The sequence below is a fragment of the Leptonychotes weddellii genome, chromosome 10, assembly GCF_054177405.1.
Source record: "Leptonychotes weddellii isolate Sample4059 chromosome 10, ASM5417740v2, whole genome shotgun sequence".
NCBI classification, from domain to species: Eukaryota; Metazoa; Chordata; class Mammalia; order Carnivora; family Phocidae; genus Leptonychotes; species Leptonychotes weddellii.
Genome location: NC_138378.1, coordinates 100,341,267 through 100,369,137, shown reverse-complemented (window position 1 = coordinate 100,369,137; position 27,871 = coordinate 100,341,267). Strand labels below are relative to the sequence as shown.

Genomic DNA, 27,871 nt, shown 5'->3' with positions numbered 1-27,871 from the left:
TACACCTTAAAGAACTAGAGAAAAAGCAACAAACGATGCCTAAGCCACGCATTAGAAGAGAAATAATTAAGATTAGAGCAGAGATCAATGAATTAGAAACCAGAAACACAGCAGATCAGATCAACAAAACTAGAAGCTGGTTCTTTGAAAGAAGCAGAGCTGCAGAAAGACGGGAAGAAGTTGAGGACTGTGGGAGAGTAGCTGTAAGATTTTTCAGATAGAAGGCACTCAGAAATTAGGGGGTGGAAGGCCATCCCAGTGTTTCCAATGCTGGGCTCCATGTCAGAGATCCTGTTGTGAGGTTTAGTACAGTGTCCCTTAATCACTGATGTTACCCTAGAAGGTACTGTGCTAGGCAGTGCAGGGAAACAAGATGAGAAACACGGGATTCCTCACCCTCAAGGAACTTCTGATCCTGCAGCTAAGACAGAAACAGAAGTCAGCACAAAACAGGGTAACATTTAGTGTAACAGGTAAGAGACACCAAATGCTGGGAAGTCTGATGTGGGAGTGCAGTTATCTCCACAGGAGGGACAAAAAAATGTTCATGAAGGAGGCAGAATTCGAATTTGGTTTTAGAGCAGGAATAGGCATTGAGAGAAAATCAGGAAGGGCATCCCTGGCAGAGGGGACTTGATGAGAGACGGCGTGGAAAGAAGCAAGCTCAGAGCATGTTCTCAGAACACTGTGAGGTTCTGGAATGGGGGTGAGGAGGAAGAGGAAGAAGAGGAGAAATGTGCAGGTCCATGCTCCCTGCGGTGTCCTGAGGCTGCTGGGCACAAACCGTGACCTTGAGGAAGTTCACCGGTCAAAGAACACAGCCTGCTGCCCACTGAGTCGTTTACCTCTCCGCATTTTTGCCCCCGCCTGGCAACCTTCCTCCTGTACTTTTTTAATGAGAACAAGGCAAGTTTTCATAGGCAACCACTAAAACAAAAGGCCTAATTTCTATCTCAAGAGAAACTTTTGTAAAAACCTCATCTAAAAAAGCTGACTCTTATAAACATTTGCTTTGATGCACGGTTGATCCTCAAACAACTCAGGGGTTAAAGGCACTGAGCCCCGTGCAGTCAAAAACCTGCATATGACTTTTGACTCCTCAAAAACTTAACTACTAATAGCCTACTGTTGACCCGAAGCCTTGCCAAGAACATAAAGTCAATTAAGACCTATTTCGTATGTTATATGTATTATATACTGTGTTCTTACGATAAAGTAAGCTAGAGAAAAAATATTATGAAGAAAATCATAGGAAAATACATTTACAGTACAGTAGCTATCAAAAAAAAATCCACATAGAAGTAGACCCTTGTAGTTCAACCTGAGTTGTTCAAGAGTCAACTGTACTTTTCTTATTTTCTACCCATGTACAGGAAATAGCAAATGAGAGACAGATAATATAAAGGTCTGAGATGTTGGGGCACCTGGGTGGCTCAGTCGTTAAGCGTCTGCCTTTGGCTCAGATCATGATCCCAGGGTCCTGAGATTGAGCCCTGCATCCAGCTCCCTGCTTGGCGGGAAGCCTGCTTCTCCCTCTCCCACTCCCCCTGCTTGTGTTCCTGCTCTATCTCTCTCTCTGTCAAATAAATAAATAAAATCTTTAAAAAAAAAAAAAAAAAGGTCTGAGATGTTGGCAGAGAGACATGTGTTTGAGTTTGATCGGTGAAGCTAGCCAAGAAGGGCAGAACACGGTCCAGAGAGCAAACCTCCATGGGAGGCATTTCCACCAGGAAGAACTCGATGCAGGAGATCTCGATGGGGCTCACAGGATCCTGGTTTCCTCCCACAGGCAGGCGTCTGCACAACTTCACAGGAAGCGCCCCAGAACAGAGCCTGGGGTCCTGGGGCCCACCCTGGATCTGCTATAATTCCCCATGTGACTTCCAGGAAGTCACTTCACATCTCTGTGCTTTGTTTACTTCTCCCCAAGATCAAGCATCTTGCTGATCTCAAAAGCAATGTCAACCAAAGAGTGTTCAAATAAGTCTTAGCAAAGCTAAGATTTGGGGTGAGTTACTTAACCTGTGTGAGCCTCATTTTCCTTCTGTATAAAAGGAAATAATGTTACCCACTGGAGGTGGCTATCCGAAATAAATGAGATAATGCGTGTAAAAGTGTCTGGAATGCTCTCTAGAAAATAGTAGGTACTTGTCCCTTTCCCTGACTTTTGAAAGGGTCCTTTGAGTTACAACACTCTATATTTCTATCACAGTAAGGTGCCCACGTGTTACTACAGAGTCTGCAATCATGCTGGGGTGGAAATCACCAGGCACAAATCAAAGCACACATTTGCAGCAGAGGGCCAAAGGAAGAATAGGTTAACAGGCCAAACCCCCAGATTTAGGATGCACTTTCCTCTGTGCCTGTTTCCTAAATAAGACCATTAAAAAGATTCTAGAGTCATCATCTAGAGATCAGAAGGCAGCATGTCTGGAGAGAGACCTGGGAATCCAAATACTTCACATCAACACCCTCCACATCCCCCCTCCCGTTGTGCCCTGAAGCCGGCAGCAGCCATGGCTGGTCCAGAGAAGGCAGAAATAGGAGGCTGTGATTTCAGGAGGAGCCACAGGAGTGCTGTTTCTCAGATTTACCACTCTGGGATAACCCCCACCTATCGCCTCCCGCTAGCATCCACGTGCTGTCTGGAATTTGTCCAGTTCCCACCTCAGTTCTGCTGCTTCTCAGCCAGTTCTGTATATTTGAGGACGCCATTGCAGCATCAACATTTCAAAGGATGTGGCTACTCCTTCCTCCCCATCTAGAGACCAGGTAAGGACACATACGTTACATCAGCCTTGACCCAGTCTGTCAGCTAGACCCAGTGGCCCCAGGCACTTGACCCAAGGCTTACGGGGCCTCACCTATGGCAACGAACCGCAGAGCACAGAGGCCAACGCAAAGACTGCATAACTCTGACTCAGAAGCAAATTCCTCCTCCCACCCGTTCCTCCTCATCTCCCCAAACCTATCCCCACGCAGAAACAGGAATTTCCTAATTAAGATTTCCAGACTGATAATCTTCACCAAGTTCATGGAGTACCTGCCTCTCTCCAGTTTTAACTTCAAAACTGATTGTGTTTTGTAAGATTTGATACATACGAAAGTATAAATGTATGTGTATGCCTATAAAACACATACTCATGAGCCCACTATCCAATCTAAGAACTGCAACATTAAAAACACATCTTCCGCTCTATTACAAAGCAGTTTTATAATTGCTCTTATTAAATATCAAGCACATATAGAAAGAAAACCATAAAGAGTAACTATAAAGAAAAATGATATAACTAACATCTCTGGCCCATCACCACCATCAGAAAAAGAACTTTGGGGTCCCTTGTGTGCCTCTCCCTAAATCTGTTCGTGATGATTTGCTACCATTGGAGACGTAATTCTGAGAACATGTCCCAGGTGAAAGTGTTCAGGATTTAGAACATTTAGAACATTCTTAATACTTTATATTTCACAGCATAAAATTTACTTAAAGTTGAAAATATTAAGTTCAGTCCTCTTTTTTCCAATTAAAAGACGTTACCACTTTGGGCAAAGAGAGTGGAAGAGAAAGAGAGGTAAAACAACTTGCCTTGGCTCCGTATTTTGTGGCAGTCAGGGACCATCTTGTATTTTTCAGTGTGTCTCTTGGGCAGTAGACTCTCCATACACATTTGCTCTTCTTCCTCAGGAGGTTATTACTACAGCAGAATCTTCTCTCGCTCCCACTTCTCAAACTTTTCATTTCTTCAGGTTCTTTCACGTCTGCATTTAGATATCCTCAAATCTCTCCCATCTTTAAGCAAAACAAAACAAACCTCCTGGGTATCTTAAGTCCACGTCCCTCTGGTTCTCTCCGTCCCCTCCTAACCAACGATCTTGAGAGACTCTCATTGCCTCCACCCTTGCCTCCCACCAATTCCACAACCCAAGGCAACCTGGCTTCTGTCCCCCTTCCTCCCCTCGTCCTGACCCTGCAAAACTGTTTTCAGCAAGGTCATAAACAACCTCCTCCTTGCTGAACCCAGAAGATATTTGTGAGTCCTTAATGCGCCTCTCAGCAGCGTGAGGCACCATCAATCACCCCCTCCCTCCCAGAAGCCCTTTCTTCCCTGAGCTCCAAATCACTGCACTGTCAGTTGTCTCTCTGACTCTGTGGCTGCTTTTCAGTGTCTTCTATGGGATTCACTGCCTCTGTTCGTCCCTTAAGGGAGACACTCTTTTCTCTGGATTTTCTTCTCATTCTTTATATTCTCACCAGTGAGCTCATCAATGCCCTTCTCTATCAGTGCCTGCTTGGTTTATTCCCTAAGTAACTGAAATTGACTTTGCACCAGTTGAGTTTCCGGGAACAACCAGGGCAGCCACAGGATCCACAGTCCACTTACCCGGCATTGATGGTGCAAATGTGTTGCAAAATGTTGTGTGGTGGTTTCAGGATTTAACTTAGAGCCATTCAGTGGGATTGTTATTAATAATAGAAGATCAAGAAGAGAAGATCTAGTATTTATTGGGTGATTATTATATAACAGGCACCATGCTAAGTGCTTTGCGTGTATCATCATCTCATTTAACTTTCTCAACAACCATATGGGGTGGATGCTGCTATTCCCAGAAGAGGAAATGGAAGCTTGAAGAATTGGAGTAATGCTCACAAGATGCCAGAGTTAGTCAGAGGAGAAGCTGGGACTGTATCCAGGAGTTTGACCACAGAGCCTGCTCTCTTTCCACCACACCATTGACTCAGTTTCTTTTTCAGTCTTGAGTTCTTATTTCTCTTTACCAATGTTATCCACTAAAATATTAGTCACTCAAGGGCAAGGCTATTTATCTCTTTTGTTTACTACTATTGCCTTATGCTGGGCTCAGAACAGAGACATTCAAAATCAAACGTTCAACTTCTTTCAATCTCTCTATCAAATACATCTTTTGCCTACTTTTCTGTTGGGTTAACTTTTTCTTACTGATTTTAAGGGTTTTTTGTTGTTGTTGTTTTGTGGGTTTTTTTGCATTTCACATGTTATTCTTTAATTTTGTTATATATATGAAAATATGTTCTTCTAGTTTGTTTTGTCTCTTCATTTTATGATTTTTTATGTACAGATTCCTAAAATTAATATCATATTTCAGTCCTCTATTGTTGTTAAGGATTTTGTATGTTTTTTTTTAAGAAAGTCTTTCCTAGGGGCACCTGGGTGGTTCAGTTGTTAAGCATCTGCCTTCGGCTCAGGTCATGATCCTGGGGTCCTGGGATCGAGCCCCTCATCGGGCTCCCTGCTCAGTGGGAAGCCTGCTTCTCCCTCTCCCACCCCCTCTGCTTGTGTTCCCTCTCTTGCTGTGTCTCTCTCTGTCAAATAAATAAAATCTTAAAAAAAAAAAATCTTTCCTACCCCGAAGTCATAAAGAGACTCTCTAAGTTACTCTCTAAGATACTCTTTTAAGTTTGCCCTTCACATTTAAACTACAATCTATCTAGGGCGCCTGGGTGGCTCAGTTGGTTAAGCGACTGCCTTCGGCTCAGGTCATGATCCTGGAGTCCCGGGATCGAGTCCCACATCGGGCTCCCTGCTCAGCAGGGAGTCTGCTTCTCCCTCTGACCCTCCTCCCTCTCATGCTCTCTGTCTCTCATTCTCTCTCTCGCAAATAAATAAAAATCTTAAAAAAAAAAAATTTAAACTACAATCTATCTAGAATAGATTTTTATGTATGATGTGATATGGAGATCCAACTTCATTTTCTTCCATACGGAAAACTAATTGTCCCAGCCCATTTACTGAATGGTTTATCCTTTGCCTGTTTATCTGCAACACCATTTCTGTCATATATGAAGTTTCCATAAATTTAAGATCTCTTCCTGGGATCCCTAATCTTCTTCTTGGCTTGTTATCTATCACTGGCCAATACCACTGTCCTAATTACCATATCTTATAATAAATGTCCCCATCTGGTTCTATTTCAACTATGTCTTGGCTATTTATCACCCTTTTCCATGAAAAAGGTTTTTTCTGGCCCTTTCTTCCATATAAATTTTAAAATCAACTTGCTAAGTTGTATGAAAATTCCCACTGAAGTTTCCATAATCCAATTTGATGTGTTTTTCTGTGATTTTTATGAAAATTTCAAACATACAGAAAGAATAGTACAATGACCACCTATATAATCACCACCTAGATTCAATAATTTTTTTTTAAAGATTTTATTTATTTTTTTTGACAGAGAGAGACACAGTGAGAGAGGGAACACAAGCAGGGGGAGTGGGAGAGAGAGAAGCAGGCTTCCCACTGAGCAGGGAGCCTGATGTGGGACTCGATCCCAGGACCCTGGGATCATGACCTGAGCCGAAGGCAGACGCTTAACCGACTGAGCCACTCAGGCACCCTAGATTCAATACTTTTTAATATATGACAAATTTGCTTTACTTATATGTGAGTGTATTTGTAGAGATTATTTTCATTTCTATACATTTGAAAATAGGCATTATGACATTTCACTCTTAAAGATTTCAGTGCTAATTTGCTAAAAATATGAGTCCCCTCCTCCATAACTAGAATGCCATTATCACACCTGAGAAAGTTAGCAATTCCCTATAATCATCTCATATTCAATCCATATTTAAATTTCCACAATTCTCCAAAAATGTCTTCAAAAATTAGTGGGTTTTTTGTAATAGGATCCAGTCAAGGCACATACATCATATTTGATTATTATGTCTCTTAAGTCTCTTCTATTCTAGAATAGTCCCCTTGCCATTTTTTTCATAACATTGACTTTTTTTTAGCTATCAGGTTAGTTATCCTATAGACTGTCCTACATTCTGGATTTGTCTGATAATTTCTGGAGAATGTTATTTAATTTTTTCCTCTATATCCTATATTTCCTGTAAGTGGGAAATTAGTCTTGAGAGTATGGTTAAATTCAGATTCAATACTTTTGGCACAAATAAGTCATATTTATTGTTGGGTACTTCATACTGCATCACATCAAGAGTCACATAATGATTGACTGTCCCACCATTATTGATGCTGAGTTTGTTCACTGGTAAGAGAGTAACTGCCAGACCTCTCCATTGTAAAAGTGCATTTCCCGTTGCAATTAGCAAATAAGCTGTGGCATGATACCTTGGCATTGTGTAAATATCCTTTCCCAACCACCTTTCACTTATTATATCATTGAGAATATTTGAGTGAATCAATTATCTCACTGGAATGCAAAAATTATTTCACTCAAATACAACATGATTAACAAGCTTGTTGAGGTTTTTTGTTTGTTTGAAAAGTGAATTGAATCTATAAATCAACTCAGGGAAAATGGACATGTTTGCAATATGGAATCTCCTTATGCATGAATATGGCATATGTCTCCATTTATTTAGATTGTTTAAAAAATAATTTCATTAAATATTATAAAAATTGTGGCATTGTCCATAATAGCAAAACTTGAGTATAACCCAATGATCAAATATTAAAACAAAAAAATGGAACTAGTGTTGCTATCACTTAGGAAATTATTTGCAAGGTTTTAGAAGCTCTGTGCCTAACCTCTGGAATGGGGGGGTACACAGACCAACATATATATTTTCTGTGATTTCATAAAGACTAAAATTTAAAAGTGTAACAATATCAAATGTTGGTAACGTGTGGGCAACTGGGGTTTCATAGACTCCTGGTGAGAGATTAAATTTGTTCTACTATCTTGGAAAATGTTTATCATTATTTATTCAAATTGAAGATATGTCCAACCTATGACTGAGCAGTTTTACTCTTGATGATATTCCCTACAGAAGTACTCACACATGTGAGCCATGTGCTTTACAAAAATTAGACACAAACCAAATGTCCATCAACAATTGTATATACAATGTTTTACTATATAACAATGAAAATAAACACTCTATGGCAAAAGAAACCAGACCAAAAAGTGCATACTTTTGATTCCTTTTCATAAAGTTCATAACCAGACAAAACTACAGTATGGTGTTTAAGGATGCATACCTCAGTAGTAAAACTAACAGGAAAAGTAAGGGTGTGATGGCTATTAAAGTTAATAATTATCTTTCGGGGAAAGAGAAGGGTTTATGACCAAAAAAGTGCTCAGGAAAGCTTCTGAGTTTCTTCCAATATTCTATTTCTTGACCCCAAAAAAGTTTTTCAAAATTAACATGATAAGTTAAAATCTAGAATCACATTCACTTTTGAGGGGAGGGGAGGGACATGGACAAGAGGGAAAAGGACATGGGAAACTGCAGTGTACTGGTAATGTTCTAGGTCTTAAACTGAGTGATGGGTTCATGGCTATTCACTTTATTAATAACTTACATACATGTTACACAGATTTTTCTATGTATCAAACATTTTATATAAAAATAACATCAATATAGATTTTAAATGTTTAAAAAGAAATTGATAAAAATTCGGCTTATCTTGTGTTGTTTCATTTGCATTCAGATCTTATCTCTTCTTTCTCTGTAGAAGCTTGGCAGATTATATTTTATGATGCCCATGGGATTGCTGGTTATGTCCATTACTTTTAACAAAGCTGAACTTATTGTGTGCAACCAGAAGCTTTGGTTAATTTCAAATAGAGTAAGAAGCAGCCACTTCCAAAGCTCATTTAAGACATCAAATGTGTGGGAAAGTTCATTGTTACTGTCAATCCCTCTCTCATTTAGTTCTGTCCCAGACTGCATCAGACCATCAGGAAAAATAAACAAAAATCACATTTCCTCAGTTCCTCTGAGAATTTATCTTACTTAGTTATGATTAATCTGTGGCCTCTTCTTTGTTGAGGATTAACACAGGATTCACCCACTGGAGCAAGCAAAAATGCATGTTCCAAATATTACTTATTGTATGACTAATAGTAGTACATCCTAATACTACTGCTCCCACTCAAAAGCCATCTTCACATGATGTCCCTGATCCTGAGGAAAACACATTTTCTACTTTATCATGGCCACTTATTGATCTTAGAGCATCTCTCCAAATAATATAGTTACAATGTGTAAGTTTCTTAGAGAGATTATGTAGCCTATCTGTTTTTTTTATCCCTCACAGTAGCAATTTATAAACAGTGATTGATTGCTCGATCTTGTGTCTTTCACAGAGAGGCTCAAGGTAACAGGTAAAGAAAGTATTAGGGAAAGATGTCCAAGACGAAAAAAGTGAGAAAACTCGGGTGAAGTTATAGAGGGAATGCAACTCCACCAAACTTGTGGGGCTGCTAAGTGCATGGCAGTGTGAAAGAAAAAAAACCAACTTTAAGGTACCAAAAATAATAGTAATATTAATGATAAAGAAATTATCCTAGATGTTTCCAGAGTGAGAGGAAAAAGAAAATAAAACAAGTCATCAAAAGGGAACAAAAATTTAAATGATATTAGGTTATCACATAAGCAACATTAAATGCCAACAGACAAAAAAGCAAGGTATATAAAGCTCTGAGGGAAAAAGATTTCTAATCTTGAATTCTATAACCGAGCAAATACAAAGTGAGCAATCTCTAGTTAGTGGAACCAGAAACAAAAAGATTAATATGTAATTGATAAACTTAAAAAAAAAGAGTGATATAAATATTTAAGGTGGGAAATGAAATATAAATTCTCAACTATTATAACAGAAAACTAGTAGAAAATGTCTACTATTAACAAATAATAAATACAGGTTGAATCATTTAGAGATACCGAAGTAACCACCAGAAGAAATACCTAAAAGAATTGGTTGCCTCTGGGGCACCTGTGGATGGGAAGGGGTTTAGGCATGGGCCTGCCATTTGTGACCATCAGTACACAAAATCCAATAACATTTAAGTTTTTTTTGTAAAAAGTCTATTCTCAATAGAAATAAGAACATAAATTAAAGCAATAATAAAATACTATTTTTTACTTATCGAATTGGTGAAGGCTTCTTGAAATTATACTCAATATTGGCAAAGATGTGCAAGAGAAGACATTTTCATAGAGGGACAATAGGATACAAGCTTGCCACAGGGCAATTTGATAAAATGTGTCAAAAAGTGTCTAAAACATGCAAATTTTTGAGCACCAGTTCCCTTTCTAATAATTGATTTTGTTAAACAATCAAGCATGTATTTTTTTTACAAGGATAATCACTAAAGGTCTGTGTTTAATAATAAAATACTAGAAACAACTTTAATGTTCAACAATAGAGGCTTGTCCAAATAAATAATGATACATTCATATGATCAAATACTATATCGCCATTAAAAATTAAGTAATAGGAAAATATTTAGTGACATGGAAAATATTCACAACATATTAACTGAAAAAAATAACTATGGATAAAATGATATAATATCTCGGATTTGCTTTAACAATGATTTAGGAGAGGGAGATATGGAGTAGGGTTTAGATAAAATAAGATGGACCATGGGTTGATAATTACAGAAGTGAAGAAATTGGGAAATGGAGATCATTATACTATTCAGACTGTTGTTGCGTATGCTGAAAATTCTCTACAATAAAGTTCTTTTTAAACTATGTACAATGCATTTAAATATGGAAATTAAAAATGAAAAAAAATAAATGGTACACATTAAAAAGAATGGTTATATCTGGTCACTTTTATTATCATTTGCTTGTTTCTATTTTTTAAATGATCTACACTAAATGCAAATTACTTTTATACTAAGAGCGTCCAAAATTCTAATATAAACTATGGCCTGTTTCTAAGTTCTCTAGTCTCTGCTATTTCTCCATATTTTCACTATATTCCAGTATCATACCATGTTCACCATTTTGCTTTATAGTAGCATTCCACTTTTTTTTCCATAAGCACAAACTATATAATATGAAGCATCACAATTATTTTCTGTTTTAAGTTTGAAAAAATTCACCCATAAACTGAATTATGGGTCTTGCTTTTAGAATACGATGATAGATTTATTGCTAATTTCTCAGAATGTCCATCTTTTAGTATAGTGGTTCTCCTCACTTGGAGAGGAGTTCAGTTGCTTTATATTATAATCTCCTGGAAGTTTTTTTTTTTAAAGACACTATTGCCCAGACTTATTCCTCAAAGGTTCTGATTTAATTGGTCTGAGACAGAACTCAAGCACTAGGCTTTTTTTTTTTTTTTTTTTTAAACCTCCCCAGTTGATTCTAATGTGTAGGCATGACTGTGAGTCACTGCCTTAGTCCCTACTTTGGACAGCGACTCTCAACTTTGGCTACACATTTAAGTCACTGAAGGAGATGTAAAAAACACTGATGTCTGGAGCCCACCTCACCAAGATTCTCATTTAATTGGTCTGGGCTGTGGCCTGGGATTTGGAATTTTTATCTCTACCCACACTTCCCCACCAACATAAATATCATTTATCTACTCATTGATGTCTGAGATTTACTTCTTTGCTAAGAATTTGCTTCTGTTAAAATAGCAACACCTCATTAAGAAAATATGAATTAAGGGGCATGTCGGTGGCTCAGTGGGTTGAGCCTCCACCTCTTGGTTTCAGCTCAGGTCGTGATCTCAGGGTCATGAGATCGAGCCCCACATCCAGCTTTGCGCTCAGCGTAGAGTCTGATAGGGATTCTCTATCTCCCTCTCCCTCCCTCCCTTCCCCCACTTGCATTCTCTCTCTCTAAAATAAATAAAATCTTCAAAAAAATCATGACGTGAGCCAAAGGCAGATGCTTAACCAACTGAGCCACCCAGGTGTCCCTCTTGGACAGTTTAGTGAGAACAAAAATGTGTTTAATCTGTCTTTTGCATGAACATTCTGAAAAGCTTCACATGTGGGAAAAGAGATATACATCATATTAGAGATATAAACACCAAAGAAATAACTATATCTAACTATCTAAGTATACATATGATAGCTTATATTATATAATTCATATATATCATATAAGCTACCATATATATCATATAAGCTAATATATATTATATGTATATATTCCTCTATATTCATATATATAGAGAGAGGGGAATATATTAGAGAATGTATATATGAATATAGAGGAATATACTAGAGGAATATATATATATATATGGAAAGAGAAAGATAGAAAGAGAGAGAGAGGTGGGGGAAGCACAAGAGAGAAAAACTAGGGTATAAAACAAATTTTCCCTGCTTTAAAAGTGGAAGATGACACACAAAGACAAATACCAAATAATTCCATTTATATGAGGTACTTAGAGTAGTCAAAATCATAGAGACAGAAAGTAGCATGGTGACTGCCAGGGACTGGGAGGAGGGGAAATGAGGAGTTATTATTGTTTAATGGGCCCAGAGTTTCAGTTTCACAAGATGAAAAGAGCTCTGGGGATGGAAGGTGGTGATGGTCATACAACAATGCAAATGTATTCAATAACACTGAACTGCACACTTAAAAATGGATCAGATAGTAAATTTTGTGGAAGGTAGGATGTGCAGAGATGTGATTTGGGGAAGAAATGGATCGCAGGTGCCGCAGAGGGGAAGGAGCCCTGGTCATGAAGAGAGGAGAGGGAGAGAGAGAAAAAAAAAAGAGAGGAGCTCACAGGGGGTTGCACAAGGAGAACACATCCCCAAAGCCATTGACTGGGGAGATGAAAAGGGCTGATTTTCGTGGGGGGTGTTTTGTTTTATTTTTTTTCACAACCAGCAGGGCTCAAAGACTGGAGTTTTAGAGGTCTGTGGCATGGTCAGTGTGGAGCTCTGAGGGTGCTGCATGCTCCTATGAAGAAGGAGAGCAGAGAGCCTGGGAGCAGACGGCACAATCTGAGGATCCCCTGGGATGTACTGGCAGAGATGGTTCCCACTTCTTAGAGAACATCTGGGAGAGGTGGCATTGCCTCTCCAGGGACAAAAGAGTTGGCTGGCACCATTTCCCTCCCCCACCCCTTAGCATAAACTAACTTCAGTAAGCAGCACAGCACCAATGGTGTCAGCCTAAACCACTTACACCAAGCCCCACCCCCTCACCCCCACCCCTGCATTCTGCAAGTGCCGCTCCTCTGGGGCAAGTGTGCCTGAGAACCAGAGCAGCGGGCCCCTCCATCAGAAGACCAGCACAAACCCTGGCAGGCACCACATCCACTGACCATAAAGTTCTTGCAAAGCTTCAGCTCTAGTGGAAATGGCATCTTTCAAAAAGCAGACCAGAGCACACCTAGTTAAAACTCACCACACTTTGGCCAAGGTCCAAACACTCCCCACTGCAGGCAAGGAAAAACTCTGCAGAGGACTGACCTGAGGGAAAGAGCAGCCAAAACACAGCAGCCGTACCCAGGATACATCAGAGATACTTCCTGAAGTGCCAGTCGCTGGACAGTACACGACCTCTGCTTCGTGAAGCCATTACTCTCAGGGGCAGGAAATACAGCAGGCTTTCCTAACACAGAGAAGAAGACAGAGACCTAGACAAAAATGCTAAAATGGAGGAATTCATCCCAAAAGAAAGAACAAGGAAAAGTCATGGCCAGGGAGTTAATCTAAACAGATATAAGTATTATGCTAAGTGAAATAAGTCAAGCAGAGAAAGTCAATTATCATATGGGTTCACTTATTTGTGGAACATAAGGAATAGCATGGAGGACAATAGGAGAAGGAAGGGAAAAATGAAGCAGGGGAAATCGGAGGGAGAGACGAACCATGAGAGACTATGGACTCCGAGAAACAAACAGAGTCCTAGAGGGGAGGGGCGTGGGGGGATGGGTTAGCCCAGTGATGGGTATTAAGGAGGGCACGTACTGCATGGAGCACTAGGTGTTATACGAAAAGAATGAATCGTGGATCACTACATCAAAAACTAATGATGTAATGGATGGTGACTAACATAATAAAATAAAATTAAATTTAAAAAAATAAACAGATATAAGTAATATGTGTGATCCAGAATTTAAAGGAACAATCATAAGGTTACTAGCTGGGCTTGAGAAAAGCATAGAGACACCAGGGAGTCCCTAACCACAGAGCCTGAAAACTAGTCAGGCTGAAATGAAAAATGCAGTAACTGAGATTTGAAACCAACTGGATATAATGACCACAAGGATGGAAGAAGCAGAGGAATGAATAAGTAATATAGAAGATAAAATTATGGAAAATAATGAAGCTGAGAAGAAGAAGGAAAGAAAAATATTAGATTACGAATGTAGACTTAGGGAACTCAATGACTCCATAAAGCGTAGTAATATTTGTATCATAGGAGTCCCAGAAGAAGAGAGGGAAAAGGGGGCAAAAGGTTTATTCGAGGAAATTATAGCTGAAAACTTCCCTAATCTGGGGAAGGAAACAGACATCCAAATCTAGGAGGAACAGAGAATTCCCATCAAAATCAACAAAAGCAAGTCAACACTAAGACATATCATAGTTAAATTTGAAAAAATAAAGAAAACATCCTAAAAGCAGCAAGACAAAAGAAGTCCCTAATTTACAAGGGAAGATAAATGAGGTCAGCAGCAGATCTGTCCAAAGAAACTTGGCAGACCAGAAGAGAGCAGCATGATATATTCAACGTGCTGAATGGGAAAAATATGCAGCCAAGAATACTCTATCCAGCAAGGCTATCATTCAGAATACAAAGAGAGATAACGAGTTTCCCAGACAAACAAAAACTAAAGAAGTTCTTGACTAAACCAGCCCTGCAAGATATATTAAAGGGGAGTCTTTGAGTGGGAAAGAAAGACCAAAATTGACAAAGACTAGAAAGGAACAGAGACAAACTCCAGAAACAATGACAAAACAAGTAATAAAATGGCACTAAATTAATATCTATCAGTAATTACTCTGAACATAAATGGATTAAATGCTCCAATCAAAAGATATAGGTTTTCAGAATGGATTAAAAAAAAAAAGGCCCATCAATATGCTGCCTACATGAGACACATTTTAGACCTGAAGATACCTGTAGATTGAAATTGAGGGGATGGAGAAATATTTATCATGCAAATGGATGTCAAAAGAAAGCCAGAGTAACAATACTTATATCAGACAAACTAGATTCTAAACCAAAGACTGTAACAAGAGATAAAGAAGGGCACTACATCATAATAAAGGGGTCTATCAACAAGAAGATCTAACAATTATAAATATTCATGCCCCCAATTTGAGCACTCAAATATACAAAACAATAACAAACATAAAGGACCTGATTGATAATAAACAATAAGAGTAGGGGACTTTTGGGGCGCCTGGGTGGCTCAGTCGTTAAGCGTCTGCCTTCGGCTCAGGTCATGATCCCAGGGTCCTGGGATCGAGTCTCACATTGGGCTCCCTGCTCGGCGGGAAGCCTGCTTCTCCCTCTCCCACTCCCCCTGCTGTGTTCCCTCTCTCGCTGTGTATCTGTCTGTCAAATAAATAAATAAAATCTTAAAAAAAAAAAAAAAGAGTAGGGGACTTTTAACACCCCACTTACAGCAATGGACAGGTCATCTAAGCAGAAAATCAACAAGGAAACAATGGCTTTGACCAGATGGACTTAACAGATATATTCAAACATTTCATCCTAAAGCAGCAGAATACACATTCTTTTCAAGTGCACATGGAACATTCTCCAGAATAGATCAAATTATAGGTCAAAAATCAGTCCTCAAAAGTACAAAAAGATTGAGATCATACCATGCATATTTTCCAACCACAAGAAAATTTTCAGAAAGACCATAAATAATGGAGGTTAAAGAACATCCCACTATGGAATGGATGAGTCAACCAGGAAATTAAAGAAGCAATAAAAAAAAAATATGGAAACAAATGAAAATGAAAACACAATGGTCCAAAACCTTTGGGATGCAGCAAAAATGGTCCTAAGAGGGAATTATATAGCAATGCAGACCTACCTCAAAAAGCAAGAAAAATCTCAAATAGGGGCACCTGGGTGGCTCAGTTGGTTAAGCATCCAACTCTTGATTTCAGCTCAGGTCATGATCTCAGGATTGTGAGATTGAGCCCCATGTCAGGCTCCACACTGGGCATAGAGCCTGCTTGAGATTCTCTCACTCCCTCTGCCTCTCCTCTCTCTCTCTCCTGCTTTAAAAAAAAAAATAACTCAAATATGTAACTTAACTTTACACTTAAAGGAGCTAGAAAAAGAACAGCAAATGGAGCTTAAAGCCAGCAGAAGAAGGGAAATAATAAAGATTAGAACAGAAATAAATGATATAGAACAAAAACAAAAACCCCAGAACAGATCAATGAAACCAGGAGCTGGTTCTTTGAAAAAATTAATAAAATTGATAAACCCCTAGCCAGAGTTATGAAAAAAGAAAAGGGAAAGGACCCAAATAAATAAAATCATGAATAAGAGAAAAGAGATCACAACCAACACCACAGAAATACAAACAATTGTAAGAGAATATTATGACAAATTAGATACCAACAAATTGGGCAATCTGGAAGAAATGGATAAATTTCTTTTTTTTTTTTTAAAGATTTTATTTATTTATTTGAGACAGAGAGAATGAGAGACAGAGAGCATGAGAGGGAGGAGGGTCAGAGGGAGAAGCAGACTCCCTGCCGAGCAGGGAGCCCGATGCGGGACTCGATCCTGGGACTCCAGGATCATGACCTGAGCCGAAGGCAGTCGCTCAACTAACTGAGCCACCCAGGTGCCCAAAATGGATAAATTTCTAGAAACATATAAACTATCAAAACTTTAACAGGAAGAGAAAACTTGAACAGACTGAAAACCAGCAAAGAAATTAAATCAGTAATAAAAAATCTCCCAACAAACAAAAGTCCAGGGCCAGATGGTTTCACAGGGGAATTCACCAAACATTTAAAGAAGAGTTAATACCTATTCTTCTCAAACTGTTCCAAAAAATAGAAATGGAAGGAAAACTTCCAAACTCATTCTACAAAGTCATCATTACATTGATTCCAAAACCAGACAAAGATCCCACTAAAAAAGAGAACTATTGGCCAACATCCCTGCTGAACATGGATGCAAAAATTCTCAACAAAATACTAGCAAATTAAATCCAACAGTACATTAAAAGAATCATTCACCATGATCAAGTGTGATTTATTCATGGGTTGCAAGCGTGGTCCAATATTTGCAAATCAATCAGCATGATACACCACATTAATAAAAGAAAGGATAAGAACCATATGATCCTCTCAATGGATGCAGAAAAAGCATTTGACAAAGTACAGCATCCATTCCTGATAAAAACCCTCAACAAAGTAGGAATAGAGGGAAAATACTTCAATATCATAAAGGCCATATATTAAAGACCCACAGCTAATATCCTCAATGGAGAAAAACAGAGCTTTTCCTCTACAGTCAGGAACAAGACAGGGATGTCCACTGTCACCACTATTATTTAACATAATGCTGGAAGTCCTAGCCTCAGCAATCAGACAACAAAAAAGAAATAAAAGGCATCCAAATCCACAAGGAAGAAGTCAAACTTTCACTATTTGCAGACAACATGATACTCTATGTAGAAAACACAAAAGACCTCACCAAAAAATTGCTAGAACTGATCACAAAATCAGTAAAGTGGCAGATACAAAGATCAATGTACAAAAATCTGTTGCACTTCTATACACTAATAATGAAGCAGCAGAAAGAGAAATCAAGGAATCAATCCCATTTACAATTGCACCAAAAACTGTAAGACACCTAGGAATAAACCTAACCAAAGAGGTTAAAGATCTGTACTCTGAAAACTACAGAACACTTATGAAAGAAATTGAAGATGACAGAAAGAAATGGAAAAACATTCCATGCTTATGGGCTGGAAGAACAAATATTGTTAAAATGTCTATACTACCCAAAGCAATCTACATGTTTAATGCAATCCCTATCAAAATACCAACAGCATTTTTCACAGAACTAGAACAAACAATCCTAAAAATTTGTATAGACCATTTAGGACCCCAAATAGCCAAAGCAATCTTGAAAAAGAAAAAACAAAGCTGGAGGCATCAAAATTCCAGACTTCAAGTTATATTACAAAGCTGTTGTGATCAAGACAGTAAGGTAGTGACACAAAAACAGACACATAGATCAATGGAACAGAATAGAAAACCCTGAAATGGACCCACAACTATATAGTCAACACATCTTCGACAAAGTAAGAAAGAATATCCAATGGAAAAAAGACATCTCTTTAACTAATGGTGTTGGGAAAACTGAACAGCAGCATGCAAAGGAATGAAACTGGACCACTTTCTTACACCCTACACAAAAATAAACTCAAAACAGATGAAAGACCTAAATGTGAGATAGGAAACCATCAAAATTGTAGAGGAGAACACAGGCAGTAACCTCTTTGACATCAGCTATAGCAACTTCTTACTAGACATTTCTCCTGAGGCAAGGGAAACAAAAGCAAAAATAAACTATTGGGACTTCATCAAAATAAAAAGCTTCTGCACAGTGAAGGAAACAATCAACAAAACTAAAAGACAACCTTCAGAATGAGAGAAGATATATGCAAATCACATATCTGATAAAGGGTTAGCATCCAAAATCTATAAAGAACTTATCAAGCTCAACACCCAAGAACCAAATAAACCAGTTAAAAAATGAGCAGAAGACATGAACAGACATTTCTCCAAAGAAGACATCCAGATGGCTAACAGACACATGATGAGATGCTCAACATCACTCAACGTCAGGGAAATACAAATCAAAACTATAATGAGATATCACCTCACACCTGTCAGAATGTCTAAAATCAACAACACAGGAAACAACAGATGTTGGCAAGGATATGCAGAAAGGGGAATCTTCTTACATTGTTGGTGGGAATGCAAACTGGTGCAGCCACCCTGGAAAACAATATGGAGTTTCCTCAAAAAGTTAAAAATAGAAATACCCTACAACACAGTAATTGCACTACTAGCTATTTACCCAAAGGATATAAAAATACTGATTCGAAGGGATATATGCACCTTGATGGTTTATAGCAGCATTATCAACAATAGCCAAATTATGGAAAGAGCCCAAGTGTCCAACTGATGAATATATAAAGATGTGGTAATGCATATACAATGGAATATTACTCAGCCATAAAAAAAGAATGAAATCTTGCCATTTACAATGACATGGATGGAGCTAGAGAGTATTATGCTAATCGAAGTCAGTCAGTCAGAGAAAGACAAATACATATGATTTCGCTCGTATGTGGAATTTAAGAAACAAAACAAAGGAACATGGGGGAAAAAAGAGAGAGGCAAACCATAGAATTCTCTTAACTATAGAAAACTGAGGGTTGCTGAAGGGGAGGGTGGGCATGGGCTAAATGGGTGATGGGGATTAAGGAGGGCACTGGTTGTGATGAGCACCAGGTGTTGTATGTAAGTGATGAATCACTAAACTCTGCACCTGAAACTAATATTACACTATTTGTTAACTGAAATTTAAATAAAAACTTAAAACTTTAAAAAAAAGTAAAAAGGAAAATAAGTAAATAAATAAAAACCTCTCTGTGGCTCCTAACATGATGAAATTGCCCACCCCATTAATCAAGATTTTCAAATTTGTAAAACATGCCTGGAGACATTTTCCTGGTGTTTAACACTGATGTTTAACGTTTAATGCTGATTTTCAAAGTCTCCAAGTAAAATCAGAGTTTACCCGGATTTCAATAATTTCATAATACAACATGTGGTAGGCATTTAATGTTTCATTTGCTAATGGCACTGTTCTGGGAACTCACATTTTTTTCAGATATCTTGTTCCAATATTTTGTTGCCACTTTCTCTCATCTCCAAAGTTTCCCTGTTTTCCTCTGAACTTGAAGCCATAAAATAAAATATTGTGAATTTTGCTTGTAAATCATTAAACTAACATTCAGTAAAATGGAAAATTTCTTCAAGCAACAAGGGAAACAATTACAGATGACTGGGAAAACCCCTCTGATATCACACATAACTTTCAGTGTTCCATTTTAAGACCAAAGTTTTCCCGTAGCTTCGTAGTTTTTATTTGTCTTTCTCCTTGACACTCTTATCGGTGTTTCCTAAACTTGTCTAATGATACAGATCATTTTGGGTGCTTATAAAAAATGCCAAATCCCAAAACCCTCCTCTGGAGATTCTGATTCAGTAAGTCCAGGGTGGGACCCACGACTCTGTAACTACCTGCCTGTTTGTCTCAGGTGATTCTGCATGAAGCTAAGTTAACCTGCAGATACGACAGAGGAAAACAGCAGATACAGCTCTTTCCAACTCTCCCATGCCTCACTTCCTCTTGCAACCATTCCAGGCTCTCCCTGCATTCTCCCTGGACTTTGGTACCTGCTCTCGGTCTTGCTATTCAAACTGTGCTCCTCAGACCAGCAGCAGCAGCAGCAGCAGCAGCAGCTTCACCTGGGAGCTTGAGAGAAGCAGGATCTCAGGCTCCACCACAGACCTTCAGAATATGCACTTCAACAAGATCCCCAGGTGATATATGTATCTCCACTGAAGAGTAAGGAGCACTGAGAGAGAAGTGTTTCCCAAACATTCTGGTAAACACCGAAATCATGTGGGGCCTTCTTAAACATACAGCTGCCAGGTTCCACTCCAGACAAGGGGGTGATCCTGATGCATATCAAAATTTAAGAAACACTACATCTGAAATTAATATTACACTGTATGTTAACTAACTGGAATTTAAATTAAAACTTTGTTTAAAATTCATTTAAAAAAAAAAAAAGAAAGAAACACTGCCCAAATGGCTTCTGCTCACAATTTTAACTTTGGCTGAGACCAGACTGTAATTTATTTTTTATTTGTCAAGGAAAAGGGGAAATTTTAAATGTGTTCCTAAGCGCTAAAGAAGTTATCGAATATAGTTTCTTCATCCTAGTGTAGCAGAAACCTGGTTGAAACTTGGCGTGGCTGGCACAACACACTGGGCACCAAGGGCTCCATCACCCACATCCCAGTTGCGCCTGAGGCCAACTGTCTGAATACCCAAGCTGAAGGGCCTCTGGCCAGGCTTCACGTGAGGTCTGATGAGATTCTCAGTACCTCCTTTTTCTCTTTGTTGAGTCTCCCCATACACCTCCAGGTTAGGCAGGTGCACCCCTTGGCTTCTCTGTCCCTTTGTTCCTTTCATGAGAGTCCCAAGCACCCTCTCCAAACTTTCCGCACCAGAAGCTGAGCAGATGCTTCCTCTGATCTTCCTGAAAGTGCCTCCACCTTTATAGTCCTGTCTCCTTCCCCAGACACTTCCATACTCTCTCCCTGTCCCCCCCACCCCCCTCTCTCATCATATGGCCTTCAGGTAGCTAACACCCATATAGCACTTTCTACATGCCAAGCGCTGCCCTTTGCCATTCACTTATATTAACTCATTAGTCCTAACAACAACCCTACAAAGTAGGTATGATTATTATCCTTCAACAGGTAAGCACACTGAGAAACAGCAATTCATTAACTTGCCCATATTAAGTTTCTAGAGCTGGTAAATCAGACAGCCAGATTCAAAACTAGCTTGTTTGACTCCAGAGTCCACTCTTCAGCCCATACATTCTAATGCGCCCCCAAGGCCCACTCCATCTTCCTGGAGTCTCTGCCTCACATCACTGACTAACCTCCAAAGCTAGAACAGTACATGTTTCCCCCTTTTCCTGACTTGAGAAATATCTACTGAGTTCCTCTCTTCTTTTTTTCTTAAGTTTTTATTTAAATTCCAGTTAGCTAACACACAGTGTAATACTAGTTTCAGGTATACAAGACAGTGATACAACACCCCAGTACTCAACACAACAAGTATCCTTCTTAATCCCCATCACCTGTTTAATCCATCCTCCCACCCACCTCTCTACTGCTAACCACCAGTTTGTTCTCTATAGCTAAGAGTCTGTTTCTTGGTTTGCCTCTTTCTCTCTCTCTTTTTCCCCCTTTGCTCATTTGTTTTGTTTCTTAAATTCCACATATGAGTGAAATCATGTATTTGTCTTTCTCTAATTTATTTTGCTTAGCATAATACTCTCTAGCTCCATCCATGTCATTACAAACAGCATGGTTTCAGTCTTTTTTGTGGCTGAATAATATTCCTTTGTGTGTGTGTGCGCGCGCGCGCACGCGTGAGCATCACATCTTTATCCATTCATCAGTCGATGGACTGATACGCGAATTCAGTAATCACGAGATATAAAATCAATGTGTTGCATTTCTACACACCAATAATGAAGCAGCAGAAAGAGAAATTAAGGACTCAATTCCATTTACAACTGCACCAAAAACAATAAGATAGCTAGGAACAAACCTAACCAAAGAGGTAAAAGATCTGTACTCTGAAAACAATAAAAACACTGATGAAAGAAATTGAAGGTGACACAAACAAATGTTTGAAAGATACTCCATGCTCATGAGCTGGAAGAACAAATATTGTTAAAATGTCTATACTACCCAAAGCAATCTACACCTTTAATGCAATCCCTATCAAAATACTACCAACATCTTTCACAGAGCTAAAACAAACAATCCTAAAATTTGTATGAAAAGAAGAACCCAGAAAGATAGGGCTGAAAAGTGGGCTGAAAGCTTGGGGGTGGAAGGACCTTTGTGGGTTTCCTGGTAGCTTCTTGGAGAAAGGAGGTTGTGAACTGGACGCTCTTTAGAGGTTGTATGAGGATACATTTGTCCTTCACTAGGTGGGAAGACCAAAGCAACCACCCTGGGCCAAGATGTAGGCATAAGGAAGTACACAGACCTGCCCACCTGGAGCCAGGGTTCCTGCAGGGGAGCAGAAGGAAAGTTGGAAAGCAGACTGAAGCAGATTGGGGGTGACATGTCTCCTCATGAGTGAAGGACCAGGACTGGAGGGAGGTGGGGACTCTGTGCCGGGGAAGCTATGCCAACCAAACCAATGATGTCAGACGGTCTTGTGATGTAGGGATACAGAAATTCTTCTCTGAAAACACAACTTCCCTTCATTTCTTAGGAAAGTTCGTTTTTAAAAATATCCAATATTTCTTGGCCAAAGTAAGGAAAAGAAGGACAAGTTCATAGGGTATAGCATAGTGACTAAGAACACGATTTCTGTATTAGACTACCTGGGTTCAAATCCTGACTCCATCAATGACTGTGTGACTTGGAACAAGTTCTTTATTTACCCTGCCTCAGGTTTGGCTTCTACAAGAATTTGGGGGATGATAATAGCTCTCATCTTGAGAAATAGTGTGAACGTTAAATAAAATAAGACAGATAAAGCTCTTAGAATGATGCCTGGTATATAATAAGCATTCATTAGATGTTAACTTTTACTATTGGGTAAAAAGGAGAAGCCCTTGCAGAAGTGGGTCTCAGTGGGACACCTGGGTGGCTCAGTCTGTTACGCTTCTGCCTTTGGCTCAGGTCATGATCCCAGAGTCCTGGGATCAAGTTCCATATTGGACTCCTTGCTCAGTGGGGAGCCTGCCTCTCCCTCTGCCTGTCATTCCTCCTGCTTGTGCTCTCCATCTCTCTCTCTCTCTCTGGCAAATAAATAAATAAAATCTTTAAAAAAAAAAAGAAAAAGAAAAGAAGTGGGTCTCAACTTTAATGTGTAAGAACCTTATCTAAATACAGATGTCAAGGGAATCCAGATTTGATATGAGGAAACCTACATTTTTAGTGCCACTCTGGGTGCCACAGATGCAAGTGGTCTGAGAGTACTCTGTTAGGAACCCTCCCCTCAGGGCTACCTGTAATGGCGGCAACTCCCCAGCCCAATCAAAAACCCATAGGCAATTTGTAAGGACAAATCCCAAAAGGAGGAGAGCTGGAGACAGTGGTGGTGCTGCTCTTCCAGACCAGAGCTTTCCTTTTACACTTGTGCTAGTCCTATTCTTCAAGCACCTACCAGAACATGGCCTTGCACAGAGCAAGAGGAGTTTGACAAGGGTACCTCAGTACCGTTCATACCCAGCATCTTCCATTCTGAAAGAGGCTTTTTGTGAGGACTTCCCCTGATTTTATAGCTTTTCTGTTCCTCTACTCTGAATGCACTGGTTTTAAAGAGGGCTCAAAGATTTATGCTGTCCCAGTTTGGAATTGACATTCCGTTCACAGGCTTGGGAAATTCTTCTGTAGTGCATTGAGAAGAAATGGCAGAGCTTTCTTGAGCACTTTGAGCAGCAAGGCAACCCTCCAGATGTACCCTCCAGTTCCTCCAGAACACCAGGAGCAGCCCTGGATTCCAAACAATAGTAGGATGAGACCCAAAAATGCTCTTTGTGGTCTTGGATCCCTCCGAGCCCCATCCCAGATTGAAGAGAATTCAGAATTGTGCCTAAAACTTCCTTTGAAGTCTCATCTCACAATGTCCTAAGTAAGCACTTAGCCTCCCACTCACTTAGCAATGACACAGCACTCGAGAATTACAAAGTGCATGAAGGACACATGGTTTTGTTGCTCTGTGGGCTCCATGCTGGAATTACCTCCCTAAGAACCACATATACAAAAATGATTTGCTGGGGAGAGGAGGAAGGAGTGCACTTCCCTTTCATGCTAGAAGGCCCCTCAGCTAGAGGCTCCTTCCATGTGTTCCTTCTGTGCTCCTTGCCACAGGATTTGAAATTATGGCAAAATTATCCTACTGAGTTTTATTTTTATTTTTCCAGGTAACTGAAATGCTGCATGGACCATTTTCCTCATACCATCATTATGCCAACCATTTAGCTATCTTCTTTTAAACTGCATACCTGGGGCACCTAGGTGGCTCAGTCAGTTAGGCATCCCACTCATGATTTCAGGTCAGGTCATGAGCTCAGAGTTGTGGGATTGAGCCCCACATCAGGCTCCCTGCCCAGTGGGGAGTCTGTTTAAGTTTCTCTCCCTCTGCTCCTCCTCCTGCTTGCACTCTCTGTCTCCCTCTCTCAAATAAATAAATCTCAAAAAATAAAATAAAATGAAATAAAAAATAAATTGCATTCCTGTCTTGTCTTCTCTGGAGTAAGATTGAAGAAACATGGGCTTTAAAGTCTGACAGATCTAGTTTGAGCTTGGCCCTGCCACCTGACACCTGTGTGAATATAGGCAAGTTACTTAACTTCTGTTTATCTTGGTTTCCTTACTTGTAAAATTAAACTGATATGGAAGCTACTTTGGAGGTTTTTCAGTAGAAAGTATGTACAACTATTACAATCCTTGTTTCTACAACTGGTCCATCATAGGTATCTATAACTTCTTCCATTATCCATTCCATCGCTCCTGTCCCTCAGCCAGCCCCTCAGCTAGAAGTGTTTCTTGATCTAATAGGATAATTCAAAGTTTCATTCCCAAAGAGTCTGGGTCACTAGTCTGTACTGGGTTGCTATAGTCTGCCATTAATTTTTACTACTGGGCATTGAGATGCCCTAGAGAACCTCTAAGATTCCTGATATACTCCTTCTTACTCACATTGTATAGCAACAACCCTGTTCCCCCTTAAAAATCAGGATCAATAACTCCATACAGTACAGTAATCCTCTTCTTTGTCTGTTGTTTCAGTGACATGATGAATCCAAAGAGACCAAGTGGCATTTTCAACTTCTAGCTTAATTGAGCCATTGTGTGTCCAGTAGTGGAAATAAGCCTCCATTGGAAATTAAACTTAAGACTTCTAAATGAATAGAGTCCAAAGTTGCAGAAATGGGAAGCAAAATGTATATTACTAGGTATAATAGAGAGAGGAGCCAGGCCACTTCCTCCCTTTTATGGACTATGGAATAATGGTAGAAAATGGAAGAAACAGCACCTTATATAACTTACTGGTTCAGAGCATATACTATATCTTACAGGACAGCACCTTAACCCATCAGGTGTTTTCTTCTTGTGGACACATAAATGAGTAAACAATAGATAATTCTTTCCTTCCAGTCTTTCCAGTATGCCCATCAGTGGAACTATAATGATGTACCTGGTACCAGCATATCATGTGGAATATTCTTTAAGCCAGTTTCTTCTCCTTCATTAATTGGTCAAAAGGAACTCCCCAGGAGTCTGAGCTACTTGCACAATTTATTTGTACCTTTAGTACTTGTTCAAGCCTGATTTTGTAGGTAGACAGATATAGATAATTTGTATTATACATTTATATTACATATTATAATGCATGTTATAATGTGTATATATAATATATATATTATAATGTAATATAACATTATATATTATAATACCAATATAATATTTAACATCATATATTATAATATAGTATCACACCTATATGTGTGTGCAACACATGTGCGTGCATGCTAAGGTCCCTACCAGATACTTTGGGCATTATTGGACCAGCTGGATCATAAGGTCCAAGTAGCAAAGCAGCTTATGCTTATGGATCACTTAATAAATAAGTTAGAGCAGTAAACACAAATAAGAGATATGTTGCCCCCAGAATCCAAATATCCCATTGAGTGCTATGCCTCTTTCTTAGTAACAGGACTCAAGACGCAGCAATGTGTCTTTCACTTTGAAAGAAACGATCTCCATAAACTCCAGACCACAGAATTCCTAGAAATTTCACTAGTGCAGTCAATTTATATCCCACCCTCTGGCATGTATATGTCTAGCAAAGATACCTAGGATATTTGCTAGTTTCTGTTTACTAGGTCCATCAACACATGTTATCAGTGTAGTGGAGAGCATGATATTCTATAGAAAATTGACATGTTCAAGGTCTCTGCAGATTTGATTTTGACAGTTGACACAGCACTTGCATAAAACAGTAAAACCAAACTGTTGTCCCGACAACATAAAAAAGCCAAAATAATTACCTACTTCTTGTGTTCTTTTCTGTTGATTTAGAGAATAAAGCGCATCCCAGAATTAAAGCTATACATCAGGTACCAGAGACTGATGTTGGCACTATTCTCTACCATGTCTCCAAAGACTTCTAACTGGCCTTTCCAATGATAATAGTACCCTTGCACAAGTCAGATACCCATTGTTGGGATTCTCCCAGTAGCCAAGAATATCTATTCCATCTATGAAACAGAAAATAATTGCTGAGTAGGTTCATAGGTCCACTTGGCCCAGTATTATAGGCAAAATTTCTAAAATGGTCCCCCAAAGATGTTCCACTCTAATCCCAGGAACCTGTGGATATGATGAGTTATCATCTTCATGATTATGATAGTTACATGGCAGAACTGGCTTTAAGACAAGAATAGTATCTGGCTGAACCTAATCTAATCACACGAGCCCTTAAAAGCAGAGCACTTTCTCCAGCTGGCGGCATAAGAAAAAGTCAGAGAGATTCAATGTGTGAGAAGAACTCGATGTGCCATTCCTGGCTTTGAATATGGAAAGGGGTAGTCACGTGCAAAGGAATGCAGGCAACCTCTGGGAACAGAGGAGAACCTCCCTGGCCAACAGCCAGCAAGGAAACTGAGATCTCAGTCCTGCAAGAACAAGGAACTGAATTCTGCCAACAACTTGATGAGTTTTGCACTGGGTTTATCCATAGAGCCTTCAAATAAGAGTCTAGTCCACATGATACCTTTGACCTTGGAAAACCCTAAAGTGAGATTCCAGCCAAGCCCACACAGACAGCTGATTTACAGAACTGTGAGCTAATAAATGAGTGTCATTTTAAGCCACTCAGTTTGTGGTAATTTGATATACAGCATAGAAAACTAATACACTACCCACTGTGAGCAGGACTCAGGTGAAAACTCTATCATCTGACACCTATAAACCCTACTCTGACAGACCACAGTAGCGTTTTTGGTCATCAGGGATTAGCGTCGCTTCAGAGTCACTGTACAATAACCCCTGAAAAGTTTAAGTATTTCCCATTTTCCAGTTCATAAACCCTTTAGGGAAAAGCTAAGAGAAAGATTTAGAGTACATACTTGTAGGTGTGTTGCAGGATCCTTCATGTTCTTCACTTCATTCAAGGGGCTCCTCTTTGAGAGCTGGCTTAGATCTTGGAATTAAGTGATAGATTGTGACTACATAAATTATTTCTCTGTTCACCAGAACTAGAATTGTTTTGATGATACATAGTAAATAAAACTTTAGGAGGTCATTGTAT

General features: G+C 39.3%; 1 long non-coding RNA gene across 2 annotated transcripts in view; it reads right to left on the bottom strand.

Annotated features, from left to right (window-relative positions):
- Positions 1-6: 6 nt before the first annotated feature.
- Positions 7-27,871, bottom strand: part of LOC145715958 (uncharacterized) — a 78,413-nt gene continuing 50,548 nt past the window's right edge. For both annotated transcript variants that reach the window (XR_014138282.1, XR_014138281.1), the window contains one exon: positions 7-3,790. This is a non-coding gene — a long non-coding RNA (uncharacterized LOC145715958). The remainder of the gene's footprint in view (positions 3,791-27,871) is intronic.